The sequence below is a fragment of the Polyodon spathula genome, chromosome 1 (genome assembly GCF_017654505.1).
Source record: "Polyodon spathula isolate WHYD16114869_AA chromosome 1, ASM1765450v1, whole genome shotgun sequence".
NCBI classification, from domain to species: domain Eukaryota; kingdom Metazoa; phylum Chordata; class Actinopteri; order Acipenseriformes; family Polyodontidae; genus Polyodon; species Polyodon spathula.
In genome coordinates this window covers 56,913,104-56,930,656 of record NC_054534.1, presented here as the reverse complement: position 1 = coordinate 56,930,656, position 17,553 = coordinate 56,913,104, and the positions used below count along the sequence as shown (strand labels likewise).

Below are 17,553 nucleotides of genomic sequence, written 5' to 3'. Positions count from 1 at the left end.
TTTTTTACTCACATATTTATTAGAGTAAATATGCATGGAGGTTGAGAGATGAGCACAGATGGAGCCCATATACTCTGTAAAATTTCATTAGAGATCTTTGAAACCATGCCATCCCTGTCACTTTCTGTTACTCTGAGCTGAGTATTTAATAGAAGATCAGCTTTCTACATCTGACCAAGCAACATTCACACAGCTAGCTAGCTGGCTATTGGTAGTGTATTGCTTGACCTTACTTAATGTAAAGTGGTTTGTTGGTGGTCAGATAAAAAAACTTTGAAGGACAGCTGCTTTCTAGTTGGCGATGCTAGCTGTCAACTTCATAGATGATTGATCAATCTGGTTGTAATTGAATGGGAGTTTCTACAGAGAGTCTCCTTATTTGTCTCTCTCGGCAGGGGGTTGCTGTAGAGCAAACTACCTCTACACTACCTCAGCCCGTAATGGCCCAGCTATTGCAAAGTAATTTCCACAGCTGCAGTAGCAGAATGAACATTTTCAGACTCAGCCTGTCTAGTCCTTCATGTCTTAAAACCCTGAGGTGTTTCCATGAACAACAAACTCTTGGTTGGAAATCTGTGAGTGTGAAATAGAAAATACAAGGTTACCAGGCCACCAACTGTCCCTGAGTTAAATGTATTTTTTTTGGCTTTTGCCAATAAAACCAAGCCTTTGATCAACTTCAGGAGCATGCCTTATAATACCTGCTGGAGTGGACAACACATTTCCTCCAAGTAACCTACAAATGCTTATGAGATTATTTGCTTTTGTCAACATTTTAGGTTGGCTAAACAAATATTGAAGCGGCTGGTAAAAGTGCATGGGAACCTACCATGAGTGTACAGCTTCAGACTCCAATAACAAAAAAACTATTGTGCCTCACTGTGTAAAAACTCTTACAGAACAAGTTCAAATCTGGAGACCAGATTTATTTTTATTGAAAAGGCTCTATTTAAATACAAGCTGCCAAAAAAAAAAAAAAGAAGCCAGCATGATGTTTCCATTGCTAAACCACAAATAGTACTAGATTTAGAAACATACTTATTATAGAAGCTTTTACTTTTTCAGTCTAGATTCATTCTTGTGAGCAAGCCCAAATTTAGTGGATAACCAGAAATAAACCATGGAAAAGATTGTGAAGAATGTTTGTGAGTGATTTTCAACAGTGCTTGAATTGTCCAGTTTCTTCAATGGTAAATGTCACGCTCAGGTCACAAAAACAAAACAGCTGCCACTCAAACAAATGTGATGGCTTGTCAAGTCCCTTCGGGGGGTGGGGGGGCACATACTCACACAATTTGTTATATACAGTACGGCACTCTGAAACATTTTCTCCTGACAGGTTCTTGTAAATGGTAGTAAACACTAGGATTTTTTATTATTATTATTATTTTTATTGGACTGCCTGTGAAAATAGCCATTTTATTCCCCCCCCCCAAGATATTTACTCAAATATGTATTAGTTTTAGTATTGTTACATACAGTAACTCTTGGTTTAAAGTAGGCCACCTAGGATGTTAAACTAACACGTATTGCTATAGTAAGTAAGGTATGTATAGTACTTTGTCTCTTGTTCATGTTTTTTGTATTATTTTTAAGTTACTGGAGCTCTTTTTTTTTTTTTTTTTTTTTTTACAGTTGCCAAAGGATTCAGTTCCATGTACTGGTAGCTGAAATAGCTTAGCACAGTCTGCAGCTCTTGATTTTTTTTGGTTTGTTTTTAATCAAACACGTTGATACTGAATGCAAATGCACAGCACCCTTTCCATGTATGCAACAGCGTGTGCACTGGCTCAGTGCTTGCTGGAATCCTAGGACTGTAAACGGGGTCTGAGATCAAACTTATCGTACTGATGAAGTGGCTGTTCTGAGATGTGTTGGCTTTGGCAGTGGGTCATGGTCCTCAGTGCCTGGCTGAGCAATTTCTGTGATTGGCGTCGGAAGCCGTGGGAGCTGGGAGAGACAGCACAACAGCTGACCCAGTGGCGGATATGGGACAGTTTGAAGCTACTTCAGTTTCCTAATAAACATTTGTCTTGGGTTAAAGAGAACAATAGCATTTTTGTTTTCATTCACTGTGCTGTATCTAATGGAACAGGTTATGCCAAGAAATCGTTAAACACAAGGGACCACAATTTCAAAACATTTTTAACCTGTTTTTCAAAAGAAGAAACTACGACATGAAAAGTAAGTTACCGTTCTGTTGATTTGCCGAGACCTTGAGGTTTATAGTACATAAAATGTTGACATTGTTGTCAACTTGCATTTTGATAAATACACATCTTTCAGCCTTGTAGTATTTTCTCTTAAACAGTGATAGACACCAAGATATATAATTAGACTTGGTATCTTTGGGGAATTGTTTTGAGGCTAAGCTTGATGAGCCAGGTCTCTGCAGTGACTTAATGTGTAAATAATGACAATTTTGCTGATGATTGGAAATACCTGATGGGCCCCAGGACTGAGAATGTCAACAACGGAAATGCCCTATGAATACCAGCTGGGAGTATCATTATTGTTAAAAAAGGGGGAATATGTATAAAAGATGGTTAACTTTAAATATAATATCTTTCCGGAATAATACTTTCACAAGCAATTATGGTATGACTGAGGTAAAACTTGAATGGCTGTTCTTGAGTGCTTTGGCTTTGCCTCCTGTTTTAAGCTAAGAGGGTCAGGTGTCATTTGGACACCATACTGGGGTTTCCTGCTAGCCTTGCTAGAAATTCTTGCATTTATGTAAGTGATATAATAGGTAGCAGATGGAAAAGCTCACCAATGCACAGCAAAAACCTGTGATGACCTTATTCATGAGTCATTGTCTTAGAATAAACCAGGTGTCTGAGGCATAATGTATGGATTAAATTAAATCTGCATTGAAGATTCCTATTCAGATGATGTTTTTTATTCAATCTGCAGGACTAATGTAATATCACACTTATGTTAAATTGAAACAGTCACACAGTAAACACCCTTGTCTCTCCCCTGAGAAACCTTAAAAGTTTCAACAATGATTCATACACACACAAATTCTGGTTCTTATACAAAGCTCCAAGGATTTATGAGTTGACTTGAAGTTTGAGGTACATTTTATTTACTGTATGGGAGCCTTTAAAAAGGTAGAAGACTTGGTATCAGTGCATTTTCAAGTGTATTTATTTTTTGGAACACATTAAGTAAAGCAACTACTGTATAACTGAAAGGCAGGCTACTGGGATACTTTAGTTGAATTGACAACAAAACTGGTAGAAGGCATAGGTGGTGTTGTCCATCAAATCAGAAGCATGAAGGTCACTCTTGAAATCAGGACAAAGGATGTGTTGCAGTAAGGATACATTTGTTAAGAAAGGGAAACAAGACTAAAAGGCAAAATTACGCCCAAGAACACAGAAATTGGACTATAGAACCATGGTTAAAGGTACTTTGGACTGCTGATGGATAGACAACGACATATGTGCCTTCTGCCAGTTCTGTTGTCAATTCAACACTTGTCGTCTGTTCATTAAGGATATTATCTTCAAGTATTGCTCATCCTTGTTAGACAGCTTTTTTTGGTCTTCCAGTCCTGGGTTTGTCAATTACAGACAATGTTTCTCTGTACTTGTTGATTTTATGCTTAGGATACCACACCTTGAAAATCAAGTGATGTGAGCTATTTCACTCACTGTATTTCCTTCTTTATGCAAGTCAAGGTTTTTATAATAGCAGACAACACTAGTGAAGGCTTTAAGTAAATTGTTGATGCTTATAAAGCATCAGAGTTGGAAAATACAACATGTCTAAGACTTTGCACACCAGTGAATATAGCCACAAAAACTTAAACCTACTGCCCAGTTTAAAAGCAGTGCATGTTAGAAGCAGACCCTAAACAGGACTCCACATTGTAGAGTAGGATAAGTGGTCAAATGACTTGCCATAAGCATTACAGACAGGTTATGGGCTTCCTGCTGCTTTATAACAAGAATACAGCTTTTCTATAACAGAATGACGGTCTAATGCACTGTTTTAAATTGCTGGAGCGTGGAAAACAAAAATCTTTTAAAAACAAAACAAGAAAATAAAGATTAATTGTCCTTCTAACCAGGCTGTCTGGATTAACATTTTGACCTGAAACAGCTTCCTGTACTTTGGTGCTGTCAATTTAAAATAATTAAATTTATATGTCAGTGTATATCAACTGTTTTCATAACTTGTAGGATTATTTTTGGTGGAATGTTTTTGTAAATAAGATCAAAACCTTAATCAAGTACAAATTGGGAAAATCAAGTAGCCTATGAGTATTGAAAGTGGTAATTATATCTATAGTGTTTCAAATAGTATCATTTCCCCTAATACATAATATAATTAATATTGAAACTGTTTTAAAGCACCTAAACCTAATTTTAAACATACTTGGAAGTGGTCAACTAAATTTCCTGTGGGAGAAGCTAATATAAATGTGCACAGGAAATATCAGACAATATTAATAGTGCAGGTGGATAACTGACTGGCTGGAAAGACAGTACACCTGGAATTTGTAGATTGGCTATGTAGGCCACAACAGACCCTCTTAATGAATCAGAAATATTTTGTTTTATAATGGTGTGCTGTCATTTCATTTGAAAGAGCTCTACTCTGCACTTAATGCTCCTTCCTAATCAGATTTCTAATTGTAGTAATTAACCAAAAACATACTGTATGTAAACACATAGCTTTACAAATAATACTGGGGTCAAACACACCTGTCAGTAGGGTCCAGTGAAATGAGTATTTGGTTTGAGCTGAGCTTATAAACATTTGCAACAGTCTCTTGACATAAGGGTTGTACCGACAGCCTGGAGAATTGCAAACGTAATTCTGATCCACAAAAAGGTAGACAAAACCAAACCAGGTAACTATAGACCAATAAGCATGACTTCTACTACATGTAAACTTATTGAAACTATAATAACATCCAAAATGTAAAATTACTTATATGGTAATAGTATCTGGGGAGAGAGTCAGCATGGTTTTAGGAAAGGGAGATCATGTTTAACTAACCTGCTTGATTTATTTTTTTTTTTTTTTGAGGATGCTGCATCAACAGTGAATAATTGCAAAGCATATGACATGGTTTATTTAGATTTCCAGAAAGCTTTTGACAGTCCTGCATAAGATTAATTCTCAAACTGAACACAGTAGGGATTCAAGGAAATGCATGCACATGGATTAGGGAGTGGTTAACAAGTAGAAAACAGAAAGTATGGATAAGAGGAGAAATTTAAAAATGGAGCAAGGTAACCAGTGGTGTACCACAGGGATCAGTATTAGGTTCTCTGCTATTCCTAATCTACATTAATGACATAAGAACATAAGAACATAAGCACATAACAAAGTTTACAAACAAGAGGAGGCCATTTGGCCCATCTTGCTCGTTTGGTTGTTAGTAGCTTATTGATCCCAAAATCTCATCAAGCAGCTTCTTGAAGGATCCCAGGGTGTCAGCTTCAACAACATTACATGTTGTTACTACTTCAACAACATGACTTCGATTCTGGTATAGTAAGCAAACTTGTTAAATTTGCAGACGACACAAAAATAGGAGTGGCAAACACCATTGCAGCAGCAAAGGTCATTCAAAATGATCTAGACAGAATTCAGAAATGGCAAATAACACATGGTAAATTACACTAATAGAGAAAAGTGTAAGGTACTGCACACAGGCAACAAAAAATGTGCATTATAAATATCATATGGGAGATACTGAAATTGAAGAAGGAATCTATGAAATAACCTAGGAGTTTGTTGACTCAGAAATGTCTTCATCTAGAAAATGTGGGGAAGCTATAAAAAAGGCCAACAAGATGCTCAGATATATAGTGAAAAGTATTGAATTTAAACCAAGGGAAGTAATGTTAAAACTTTACAATGCATTAGTAAGACCTTGTGTAGAATATTGTATTCAGTTCTGGTCACCTCGCTACAAAAAGGATATTCCTGCTCTTGAAAGAGTGCAAAGAAGAGCGACCAGAATTATTTTGGGTTTAAAAGGCAAGTTCTATGCAGACAAGCTTAAAGAATTGAAACTGTTCAGTCTTGAACAAAGAAGACTATGCGGCGATCTGATTCAAGTATTCAAAATTATAAAAGGTATTGACAATGTTGACCCAAAGGACTTGTTCATCCTGAAAAGAAACAAGGACCAGGGGTCACAAATGGAGATTAGATAAAGGGGCAATCAGAACAGAAATTATTTTTACATAGATAATTGTGATGGTCTGGAACTAACTCCCCTGTAATGTTGTTGAGGCTGACACCCTGGGATCCTTCAAAAAGCTGCTTGATGAGATTCCGGGATCAATAAGCTACTAACAACCAAACTAGCAAGATGGGCCGAATGGCCTCCTCTCTTTTGTAATCTTTCTTTTGTTCATATTTGTATCCAGACACAGAAGAACATAAAATCACTGCCAGTTTATTGAAATATTTTTTACTTGTGTTGTAAACGCTGATGTGAAATTCATATTTCCTGTGAGTAAATGTACAAGGGAGAGGTGTGTTTTTTTTTTATATACATATTGCAGCCATTTGAATACTAAGACATTAGCTATCACCCTGTCACCAGGCTTCTATCACTGGCCCGCCTTACACATAAATCAAACTGTATCCTCTACAAGCTTGAGCCACAGCCAAAATACACAGACATGGTTAAGTCTACAGCAGATCACACTAAGACAGTGGCCTGAGGTTTTGGAGTATAAACAGGAAATGTTTTTTTTTACTTGCTTGGTTAAACATTATGCCCTTTGTAATGGTCAGACTTTGTGGTTTTCTCTTTGTGCATTTGCAAATTGTGTTAAAGTAAAATCAATGACTCAACTTTTTAGTTTTTTTGTTTTGCTTCCCAACTGATCAATTTAATTGCTACAGTACTGATTTTATATTCTTGCTTATATAAGTAATTTTGGCTTTGAAGGAAGCAGTGTAGAGGGCCCTTCTTCACAAGTTCTTTGTATGTCTAATTTGTTATTAAAAGGGTGTATAGAGGGGGCTCCTGAGTGGCGCATCCAGCAAAAGCACTCCACGTGGATGTGCCCTATAGCCTGGGGATCACAGCTTTAAGTCCAGGCTATGTCACAGCCGACTGTGACTAGGAGTTCATAGGGGGCAGCCCACAATTGGCAGAGTACTGCCCGGGTAGGGAGGGCCCATGTTGGCAGGGGAATCCACTGCTCGCCACGCATCAGCGACCTCTGTGGCCAATAGGGCACATGTGGCTCTGCAGTGGAGCCTCCAGATCTGTGTTATCCTCCGGCACTATTGATCTGGTGGCCTCGCTGTTGATCCGATCTGACAGATTGGTAGGAGCACATTTCGGAGTACGCGTGCTCCAGCCTCCGTTCCCTGAGTCGGCGGGGGGCTGAGCCGAGGATACAGATAATAATTGGGCACGCTAAACTGGGGAGAAAACCGAGTAAAAAAATTGGAGACGACTACATTTTTTTTTTTTTTTTTTTTTTTTCAAAAGGGCGTATCGAGTATTATGTCTTTTGTCATTTTTTTTTGCTATTCTGGTTTTATTACTGCAACGAGTTGTAGAATAACTGCACATGCAGAGCTGGGTAGCCATTTTTCTTCTGTATTCCCTCTGCAACCTAAAACACATTGCTTGTTCCATAAAAAAAAAAAAAAAAAAAAAATCTTATTTCTGTTGGAAGAAGTTTTGGAGTTGCTTAAGTTTGTTAAGCAAACAGGTTTTGTATTCTCCTTAAATTTACTCTGTATACTTTAAGAAAGCATGTCATTATTCCAGCTGGCATTAAGCAGACCCTTTCCATTTTAAATGGCCAAATTGAGATCCAGTATTCCTGGCACACCACAGTTGTTTTTAGTTGTTTCTGTAGGTCCCAACATTATATGAATAACAGTGTGATTGCTGTAGATTACAAGTTATTGTTAATGTGGCAACCGATGGGCTACTTTCTCAAGCATTACAGTTTGTGAAGTTCATATAAGCCGTGCACCACTGGTATTTTGAAATAAAGCCCTAGTTTTGATTCCATCTAAAACAGAAATCAAGTATTTTTAAAACCCCACCCTAGAAATAATGTGCTGATGCACATTATTAAGAAACTTTTAAAAGATGTCTTGAGAAATGTAAAATGTGTACTGTTGCAACTGGCAGTTCCTCTGGTCTGTAGGAGTATAACTCATGGAAGTCCTTTTTATTTTTTTTGGCTGAGGTAAAAATCAACATGGGTTCCATAGCCTTACTGCACTTTCTAACATTTTCATGTAGTTGTGCATTTACATTGGATTTCAAGTAATACTTACTGCAGTGGCCTCCCAGAATTGAGCACTGAATGCGTTCAAAGATACTGTACATGTGACCATGGAAAATGAATAAAGCAGGACTGCTACCTGGTGAAAGATTTATTTGTAAATCTAGACAACAAAGTACTGCTTACAAAATCAGAAGCAATGGTAAACTAATTCCATTAGCTTAATATTTTCACATTAATATTGTAACTGCATTATATCTCTGAGGAGTACTAGTAATAAATGAATGTATTTTATTGTTGTTTTAAGATTGAACGCACTGCTGTCTGCTACAGGTATCCTCTGTAAAAGATAAATGGCTTAGTGGAATTTTGTAATTTAAACAGTAATGAATGACTTCAGACCATATTTGTCAGCATATTCAGTGATTTGTTTAAAAGGGAAGTTGAAAACCAGTATTGCTTAGTCAGAGGCGCAGCATACATTGAGGCAGATTTCTGCCTCAGTAAAAATCTATTCCTAGCTACAGTCCTGTTAGTTCAGTTTCTTCAAGCATTTCTTTATTTAATTCCAAAATGACCAAAGATTCGTGTTCTTGTTTGACTTCTTCTTGAAGGAGTACAGTCCAGTGTTACATTGTTTCCCAGTTTAATTTGCTGAGCCAAATCAGTAGAGTCCCTTGTAGCGCCTACCAGCATTTTGGCATTAGTTGGATTTGGAATAGTGTGTGTGTGTGTGTGTGTACGTGTGCGTGTGCGTGTGTGTGTGCGTGTGTGTGTGTGTGTGTGTGTGCGTGTGTGTGTGTGGTCATGCAATCTTCAAACCAGAAGGAGTACAATAGGTGTTATGTAGCCAGAAAAGGGCATGGATGCCAAAAGCTAGCCTCCTTCTCTCAGCCCAAATGTGTTCCTGCCTCTTCTGCAAATACTGTGTCCACCATCTACATTAAAATCCATGTGCCCCTTTATCCTGCTCTTATCATTCCCCCCCCCGGGAGAAACCAGGCCACTAGCTCCACCTTCCGCCAATCAATAAATGACACTGTCAGCAAATTGCTCAACAGGTTATCCCATACACAGTACAAACCTGTTAAAGGGTGAGTAACTAATCCTATCTGCTTTAAGGAGGTGATGTGGAAACAAATGATTGATTTGCAAGAGCGTTTCAAGCCTAAGGGAACTCTGAACAAACTTGAATGTTGGAGGGATGCACTTTTTACAAAAGTCTTATTGCCAGTTTTTGTACCCTCCTCCTGGGGGGGGGGGGGGGGGGGGGGGGATTGTTTGTTAGTTTAGACTTTCAATATATGAATCACCCACCAGCATGTCATCAACCATGAATGCTGCTTGTGACAGTAAGCAGTGAGGAATTCAACAATTGACTAATCTAAAGGCTATTTTCACAGTTTACGTTTTAAAGGATCCAGACTTAGCTTTAGTCACTTTATTACCTACAGTACCTTCCAACAGTCACTACCTCTCTAAACCCCTGAGTGCATTGAGGCTGAAGACAATTTCTTGTTTCTTTTACAGACTGGTGTTGCTGGTAGCATACTAATAGTTTCTTAATGATTTTCGCAGATATTGGTAATGCTTGTCACGAGACGAGACTTGTTTGTGAAGATATTAAACAAGCAATTGATTTTTATTTGTACCTTAAAGCCCCAAATAAGTTCCTTAAAATTAATTTTACACTTGCTGAAACTTGGATGTTGCCAGCATGTACTACTAGTGTGGTAACTGTACATCAGTCTGAGAGAGGCTTGAAAGAATTGGTCATACCTTGTTTATAAGTGCTCCTAAAGATTTAGCCATGGGGATGGGGTCAAGAATTTAAACCAGACCATAAACATTAGTCAAGGTTTTATTAGTTTAAAAAGCCCGGGGAAAGACAAATACATTTGGCATTTTGATATATGTGTTTATCATTTTCTAACCAAATACTTTATTTTTTTTAAGTTCTTAATTTAGGTCATGTTATCAAAATCCACTAAAATATTTTAATCTATGAAAAGTAACTTTTTTTTTAAAGTAACTAAAATAGGGTAGAGATATTTTATTAGAAACAAGGTTTTTCAATCATACTTTAACTGAGGGAATATTTTATTTATGTAGGTTATATAGGTTTAAAACAAGGATTTTTAAACAAACAAATTGCAGCAGAAAGAACTTTTAGAGGCAACTTGTTTAGTTTCAGCTGCCCAACAGTGAAAAAAAAAACAGAAGAAAAAAAATCTGTTTTTCTTTTAAAGACGATATTGCTCAATTTCAACCCCCTTCCCAGTCTGCAGTGTTGAGGAATGGAACAGATTACATCTGATATTAAACATATGGTAGCAGTTATCATGGAAAGGGAGCTTTTTTTTCCTAAAGAACGAAAACCAGGATTGCTGTTCTTTTTTTCTAAGAAAAAAGAATGCAGTGTCAACGTTTGGTTTCTAACACTACTGCTTAAATCATCATAATACATCCAGCTTATGTTCCCTTCTTGCAAGACCTGTTCAGTTAGGTCAAAACAGTGTTTCGTTAAAGTTGCCAAAACAGAAAATAACTAATGTAGGTGAAAGACAAATGAACAAAGTACACCAGCAACAAGAAAACAAAATGCTAAATATCAGAATCTTTTCTTTCAAATGCAGATGCCTGGTCAAGTGGCCTAGAAATCTGAATTCCCTCAGTGGTTACCAAACACCTATACCAAATGTTAAAGAGTACACTTTAATAGACAAGTATCAAAAAGCAATACAAACCACATATGAACCCACAGTTCAAACTGAAGTCAACCCCCAAGATGCAAACTGCGTAGATGTCTATTCTGCAATACTGCTTTGGTGCTTTAACAGTTGCTTCTATATTTTTATTTTATAAGATGTAGACAAAAAAAAAAGTCTGTTTGCAGTTATTCCTTGTTGCATTCCCTGTTTCAGAGCTTCTTGTGCAACGAGCTGTGCTTGATGCTACAGTGACATTGCTCAATTGTGCTGTCATTGCTCCATTATCCAGCAGCCGTTTAACCTGACCCTCCCGTTTCCTTGCAGTGACCCTGCAGCTTAAGTCCTGTGGGAGTCCATGCTGCACAAGGAGGCTGTGATGGAGGTCCGGAGACACCTGGTGGAGGCTGCCAGCAAAGAAAACCTGCCTATTTAAGATGAGCCTTGGTAATACTGCCTTTCACAATGTTCATAAGATTGTAGAATGCTCTTTTTATTGAGAAAGTACCCCAGTCACCCCAGCAGGATGGCGGGGAAAAATGTAATAACAAAGCTGTGAAGTCTGAACATCTTCTCACAAAGCTTTATTCCTTAATGAATATTTCAGTTGGATCCAGGCTTCATTTTTAGAAATGAATAATGGAGCATAATTTTGTACATATGAGTCATATTATTGATTGTATAAGTTGAACTTTAAGAAATTGCCACATCACCACTAATTACATTCCGTTAAGGTTGCTTTCAGTGATCTGATTTTGTACATGCTTTTGAGATCCTTTGAAAAATGATTCTTCTCTTAATTTGAATTAGACTCCTTTGTATGGTCTGGTCCAGTGGTTTTCAGTCCTGGTTCTTAAGTAGCCCTTTGCTCCAGGTTTTTGTTTCAACCAGCTCTGTTTTTTCTGTTTTTAATTTGTATTTATGCCTGCAGATGAACACTGTTTAAAGTCTCGTAAAGACAAAAAAAAACTACATTTTGTTCTTGGTTGAAAATATTTTCAAAATGCAGTCACTGTTTTTAGCACTTTTCTGAGCCTGTGTCAATTTATCAAAATAATAACCATGTCGGAAAGTCCTTTTGTTGTTACACAGATTGCTGTTTGTCTTCAATTAGAACTTAGTCAATCACAATTCAAACAACTGGGAAATATAACCACACTAATTAGGGGGAATGCCAGTATCCCCCACATATGTTTTTGTTTTCTGTTAAAAGAAACATTTTAAAAACTAAAATAAAAACAACCTTCAGTGTCCTGTGAATAAATTAACACTGTGGGGGGAATTTGAGGCTGTGAAAGGTACACAGTGCCCTCTTGTGGGGTGTTTTCTTATTTTATTTTTTAAATAAACGTGGTTACATATGTGGTAGAAGGAAATCAAAACCACATGTTGACATCTTATGTGTGCTGTCTGTAATTAGCAAGTAAAACACAACGTGCATAAACGTTTTTTAATAAACTATTTTTTGGTTTATCACCAATACTGTCAGGGATTATTTTAATAGTAGTAGGGTTCTTCTCTCTAAGCCTGTAGGCTTTTAAGGAGCCGTAAAGGTTGGTCACAGATTGCAGCCATCCTGTCTCGCTCCCACAGCAGCTTTGTTAACTCTATCCTTAATAATGCATAGAGAGCTTTTTTATTGACAACCAACTCCTGGAAGACACTTTTTACTGTCCTATGAATCACATATTAAACAACAGACTATTGAGATGCAATATGTTGAAAAAAAGAAAAACCAAACGCGTCCATGTGACACATGTTATGTTTCCTTTGAACTGAAGCAAAACATTGAACTGAAGCAAAACATTGGCAAACTTTGACAAGCCAGGTCCATGTGTACAGACCCCACATTCTAATGTGTTACCATTATTTTTATTTGCAGTTTGCCGTGTCAAATGTTTTGGCAGAGAGACTTGGGATCACTGATTATAGGACTTTTCTGTTATTTAAATGCTTTTCTAGAAGAAGAGCTCATTGTTCCAGTGCAAACCTGTTTCAGCTTGGTAACAACAAGAGTCTTTTCATGACAAGAAAATTACCTTATCTGTATTTCCCCTTTTATCCGTTGAGTTAAAGTAAACCAATAACACCGTGAAGTGAATAGAAATTGACAATACATAACAGATTAAAGTGTAAATGAACATGTGATAAACCGTACAACTTCTTGTTTTTTTTTGGGTTTTTTTGACAAGAGGGGATTTCCAAGGATGTCTGATTTGGTAGTTACAGTATTGATGTGCATTGTCCTCCTGCAGTTGTATATCAGTGAACCTGTAATGAGCCAATAAATCTTCATTAGTTAAAGACTAGTGAATAAGATCCAGTGTTTTGTTTTGTATTGGAGATTTGTAATGCAGATTACATGTTTTGATCAGTTTTCAACTATTGGGTCTGTTTTGAGGATGCTTTGTGTTTTTAATATTCTAATATTCTTTACATGGGAAAGACATTTTTGTTCACGGAAAGACAAAATAAAGTGTTCCTTTAACAGTACTTGGCTATTTGCTTTACTAAAAGAAAGTAATATGTATTTGACATAGGATGTGGCAGAGAATCTTGGCAAGCATCATATACAGTAGATCCTTTATGGTCTATATGTAAAGCTGAATGTCTTTTTATGCTTTAAAGTATTCCATAACTAAACAACATATGGTTAGCATACAACAACCGGACAGGTTTAATGGAGGTGATACTGATAATTTTATAAAGCTGATTGGGGGGGGGGGGGGGGGGGGGAGTCTTAGATTGCAAGATCGAGCTAGTCCCAGTTAAGAACTGACAGTGTTATTTATTTATTTAGTAAGTTTTCACGTTGTCAGCCAGCAGCTGTCTGCATTAATTTATCTCCATTATTAACATGAGACAGAAGTGGTAAAAACATGACACTCCTATTTTACAGTTTTATTTTTATCTTTTAAACCTGTTTAAGTTATTGCACATCTTGCTGGTACTGCTGTCATTTATATTTTTTCTCCATAGCTACAGTAATTAAAAACAAGACAACTCTGTAATGAACTTCTACTTCGGCAGCATTTTTCTTTTTATGCTCTGTACAGTACAGATACCGTAGACCAGCTGTTTTTTTTTTTTTGTTATATTTATAGGGATATAAACAGATCTTGTAAGGGATGACAAATATGCTCTCTGATATCTGATTATAACTCTTGTATTTCAAGTGTCCACACATTTTGGAATTTTTTTTCCTATTCGGTTGCAAAGTTGCTTTAAACAAATCACTGAAATACTGTAGACAGCCTATTAGCGGAGTTGTGTGTTATCTTTTATTAAATTAAGGTTGGCACAAGAGCCAAGTACATTCTGGCTCACCTTACTGTAGCTTTTAGAAGATGAGTCTGTTGACAGTAGGACTGTCTGGATTTTTTTTGGACAGCTTTCAAGCTTTATTAGAATACAATTTAATTTAGAGAGACATAAACTTTCTTTCTAAGTTATGATTTACGAGCTTCCATTTATTTATTTTGTTTAATATTTAATACTGTTATTTTCCCATTATTATTCCGTATGGCTTATTTTAACAGCCGGATGCTCTTAAATCTATTAGCTGGCAAAAGTGTATCCAACATGTTTTCTGGCTCCGCAGTTTAGCTGACTAGTTTGTGCAGCAAATCCATCGCTCAGACAATACAAGCACACCCCTGTTAAGACTGTCCTTGTTATGTTTACAAAAACAAAAACAAAAAAATCCAAAATCTTCAAACATAAAATGTTCTAACAATATGCACTGTCCCTGCATTACAACACAGAACCACTGGCTGTTGGTATTTTTTCTAATGAATAAGACATTCTTCACATTCTGTTAAAGGCATTTCTCAGAAAAGGTTAAGGTTTTAGAACTCAGTAAGCAAAGGAAGACCTAAAAAGGCAACATGACAGGAAAAATGAAGAGTTTCTGCAGCTTAGATGCACTTTGTTTATTTAATGATGATTTTTTTATTTTTTTTTAATATGATATTCATTATACACTAGTACGTGTTATGTCTACATTTTCAGATTCCTAACTTTCAAGAAAGCATAGAGAACACTAAAGAAATTAATCAATTAAGCAAATGCAGAAACAGCTTCTGCTTGTTCTGTAGATACACTTGGAAAGCAGTTTTATTATTAAGTCAATCTTTGCAGGCTTGGAAATGTCCCATGTGCTGGTGTCTGTTTTAGCCATTAGAATAATGTGTTTATCTTTTAATTATTTAAATATAGCACATGTTTCTGATTTGCCTCTTACTTACTAAATATAGTCGTATCCCTTAGAATAGGGATTGTTCTATAACAAATATACTGCTTAAAAGACAGGATGTGCCTTGGTCTTCATCCATATTTTTTTTCTCTGCAGGTAGAGTCACACCTGAGCAGCTTAGTTCCTCCATCTGTTTAAGAACAACTTCAAAGCCATGCAGAACCACTGCAGGACCCTGAAGCTCTCCCTGGCAACTGTGCAGACACTGAGGACACCCATTTCACCAAGTGAGACAGTTCCTGGCTTTTGAGCGCCTGCTATTAGAGGTACTAACCAACCAACCCACCATATCTTTCCCTTTTATATGAAAAGCATTGTCCCAAAGAGTCTGAAATATAGCCTATTGCTTGTTGGCAGAAAAGTTTAATTATCCTGATTCTTGCCAATGTGTAAATTGAGTTGTTGTTATATGAAGTAGTGTACAACATAATTTACCTTGCATGAGAAATAGAGCTTAAGACTGTGTTGATCTAATTATTTTAAAAAATATATATTTGGGTTGCATTTTAGTCGTAGATGTTTAAAAACAAATAAAACTAATCTAAAAATATGTCAATATGAAAACAACAGAAAGAAGTGGAATAACAAAAGTGTTATGAAAGGATTTGGCAAGTTGTTCTGTAATAAGCTATGAAAAACGTATCACAACTTTATTGAAAGAAATGTGGAATACCAACTTTGGAGTTGGGTTTCTACAGCTTATGTTTTGCAAATCTATGACAAAGGGGCTGATGTAAAGATAGGTGTAGTGCAAACAATTGCGGTTGCAAAATCCAAATTGCCCAGCGGCCAGGAAATTATTGCGCATGGAAAAGAAAATCAAAGTTTTCGGGAGCAGAGTCCTTACGGCTGAGGTCGCTCAGCATGAAACTGAGTTATTTGGAAAAGCCTCAGCCAACATCAGTTATGCTACCAGGCAGGCCATATGGTCCTCTATAGTGGAGAAAGTCAATGTTACCAGGAGGACAGTCAACTGGATGATGAAAAGATGAAATTCAGCTACTAGGTCTAGGATGACCTGTGGAGTGAGACGATAGCACCTTACCACCGCATCCTCCAGCATTCCAAACAAAGTGAGTCTGGGTTTGAATATGCATGGTCCGTCTTGCCCTTGTCCTCCAAAGGTTTTCCTGCTTGTCCTCAACAAGAGCTAAGCATTGCCGTATCAGGAAATGTGCCTCAGCAGCCATCTTGAAGCCAATGACAGGTCTCTGCAGCTGTGTGCTTTTATACAGCTCCTGATTACTTGCTTCTATAACAGTAAAAGGAGGTGCAAAGTTTATGGCGGTCCAAGTGCAAGGCAAAATCCTTACATCTCATTATAATGTTTGCTCCCACTTAGTATTCCAGATCCCTGTCCAATTTCACACTCCTTATTTCATTTGAATACATTTCAATAGTATTTAAATGGATTAATGATGGCAAAGTGCTATTTTAATAGGTGAAAACCATTCTTTACGTACACCATCTTTTTTGTGGCCGCTAAAGTGCTAAACAAGGTTTGCATTTTTTGGGGGGCAATATGGGCATTTTACAACCACAAATTACTTTGCACGTGTCTTTGCATTAGCCCCAAAATGACTTTTTAGTCCAAAGCTTCCTTAATAAACAAGCACATATGCACAAGATACTGCTTTGGCAAATCTTTGTCATGTGTCTGGTTGCCATCGTAATATAGAATTTTTTTTTTTTTTTTTTTTTTTTTAAGCAAGTTTTTTTTTTTTTTTTTTTTTTTTTTTAAAGCAAGTAGCTCAAGTAGACTTGGCAACATCAAAAAAATAAAAATAAATAAAAAACCCATTAACCTCTGAGCAAAAGAACAAAATAAATGTTACATTTCTTACGATTAATGTTGGTGTTCATGAAGTTTGTGAGTTCCTGTTAATTTGCAGTATACACAAATAGGGATGGCTTTGCTGTTACAGGAGGAGCCAGGGGAGGAACCAGCCACTAAACATTGCATGAAAAAAAAACTTAAATCACAGCTTTCCAAAATTGTGATTGAACAGTAATGTTTATAGTGCAAGAAAAGATGACAGCGATCACATTTATTGTTTGTGGAAAACCCAGAGCAATGTTGTACCCCCCCCCCCCCCAACTCCGACTCCTTCCAACTGTTCAGTCCGTACTCCTCATTTTCACAACACCCAGATAAAGTCCTTAATTGACATTAAAATCGCATTCTGACTCTGTGGCATTCCTGTTGCAAAGTTGTGTTTATTTGTGTCATGCTTGTTTTTCATGATGCAGTTTAACATTTTAAAGGAAGCATTTCTTTTTTTCTTTGTTTGGAAGAGAGAGAAAGTACCCTGTAGGAAAAAGTTAAGTTACAAAATGGTCAAGCAATTAACAT

At 36.8% G+C, this 17,553-nt stretch overlaps 1 long non-coding RNA gene across 1 annotated transcript; it reads left to right on the top strand.

The window, feature by feature from the left end:
- Positions 1–1,889: 1,889 nt before the first annotated feature.
- Positions 1,890–16,544, top strand: LOC121319989. The gene is made up of 3 exons (XR_005950779.1): positions 1,890–2,184; positions 11,273–11,392; positions 15,297–16,544. It is a non-coding gene; the product is annotated as an uncharacterized LOC121319989 (long non-coding RNA).
- The last annotated feature ends 1,009 nt before the right edge of the window (positions 16,545–17,553 follow it).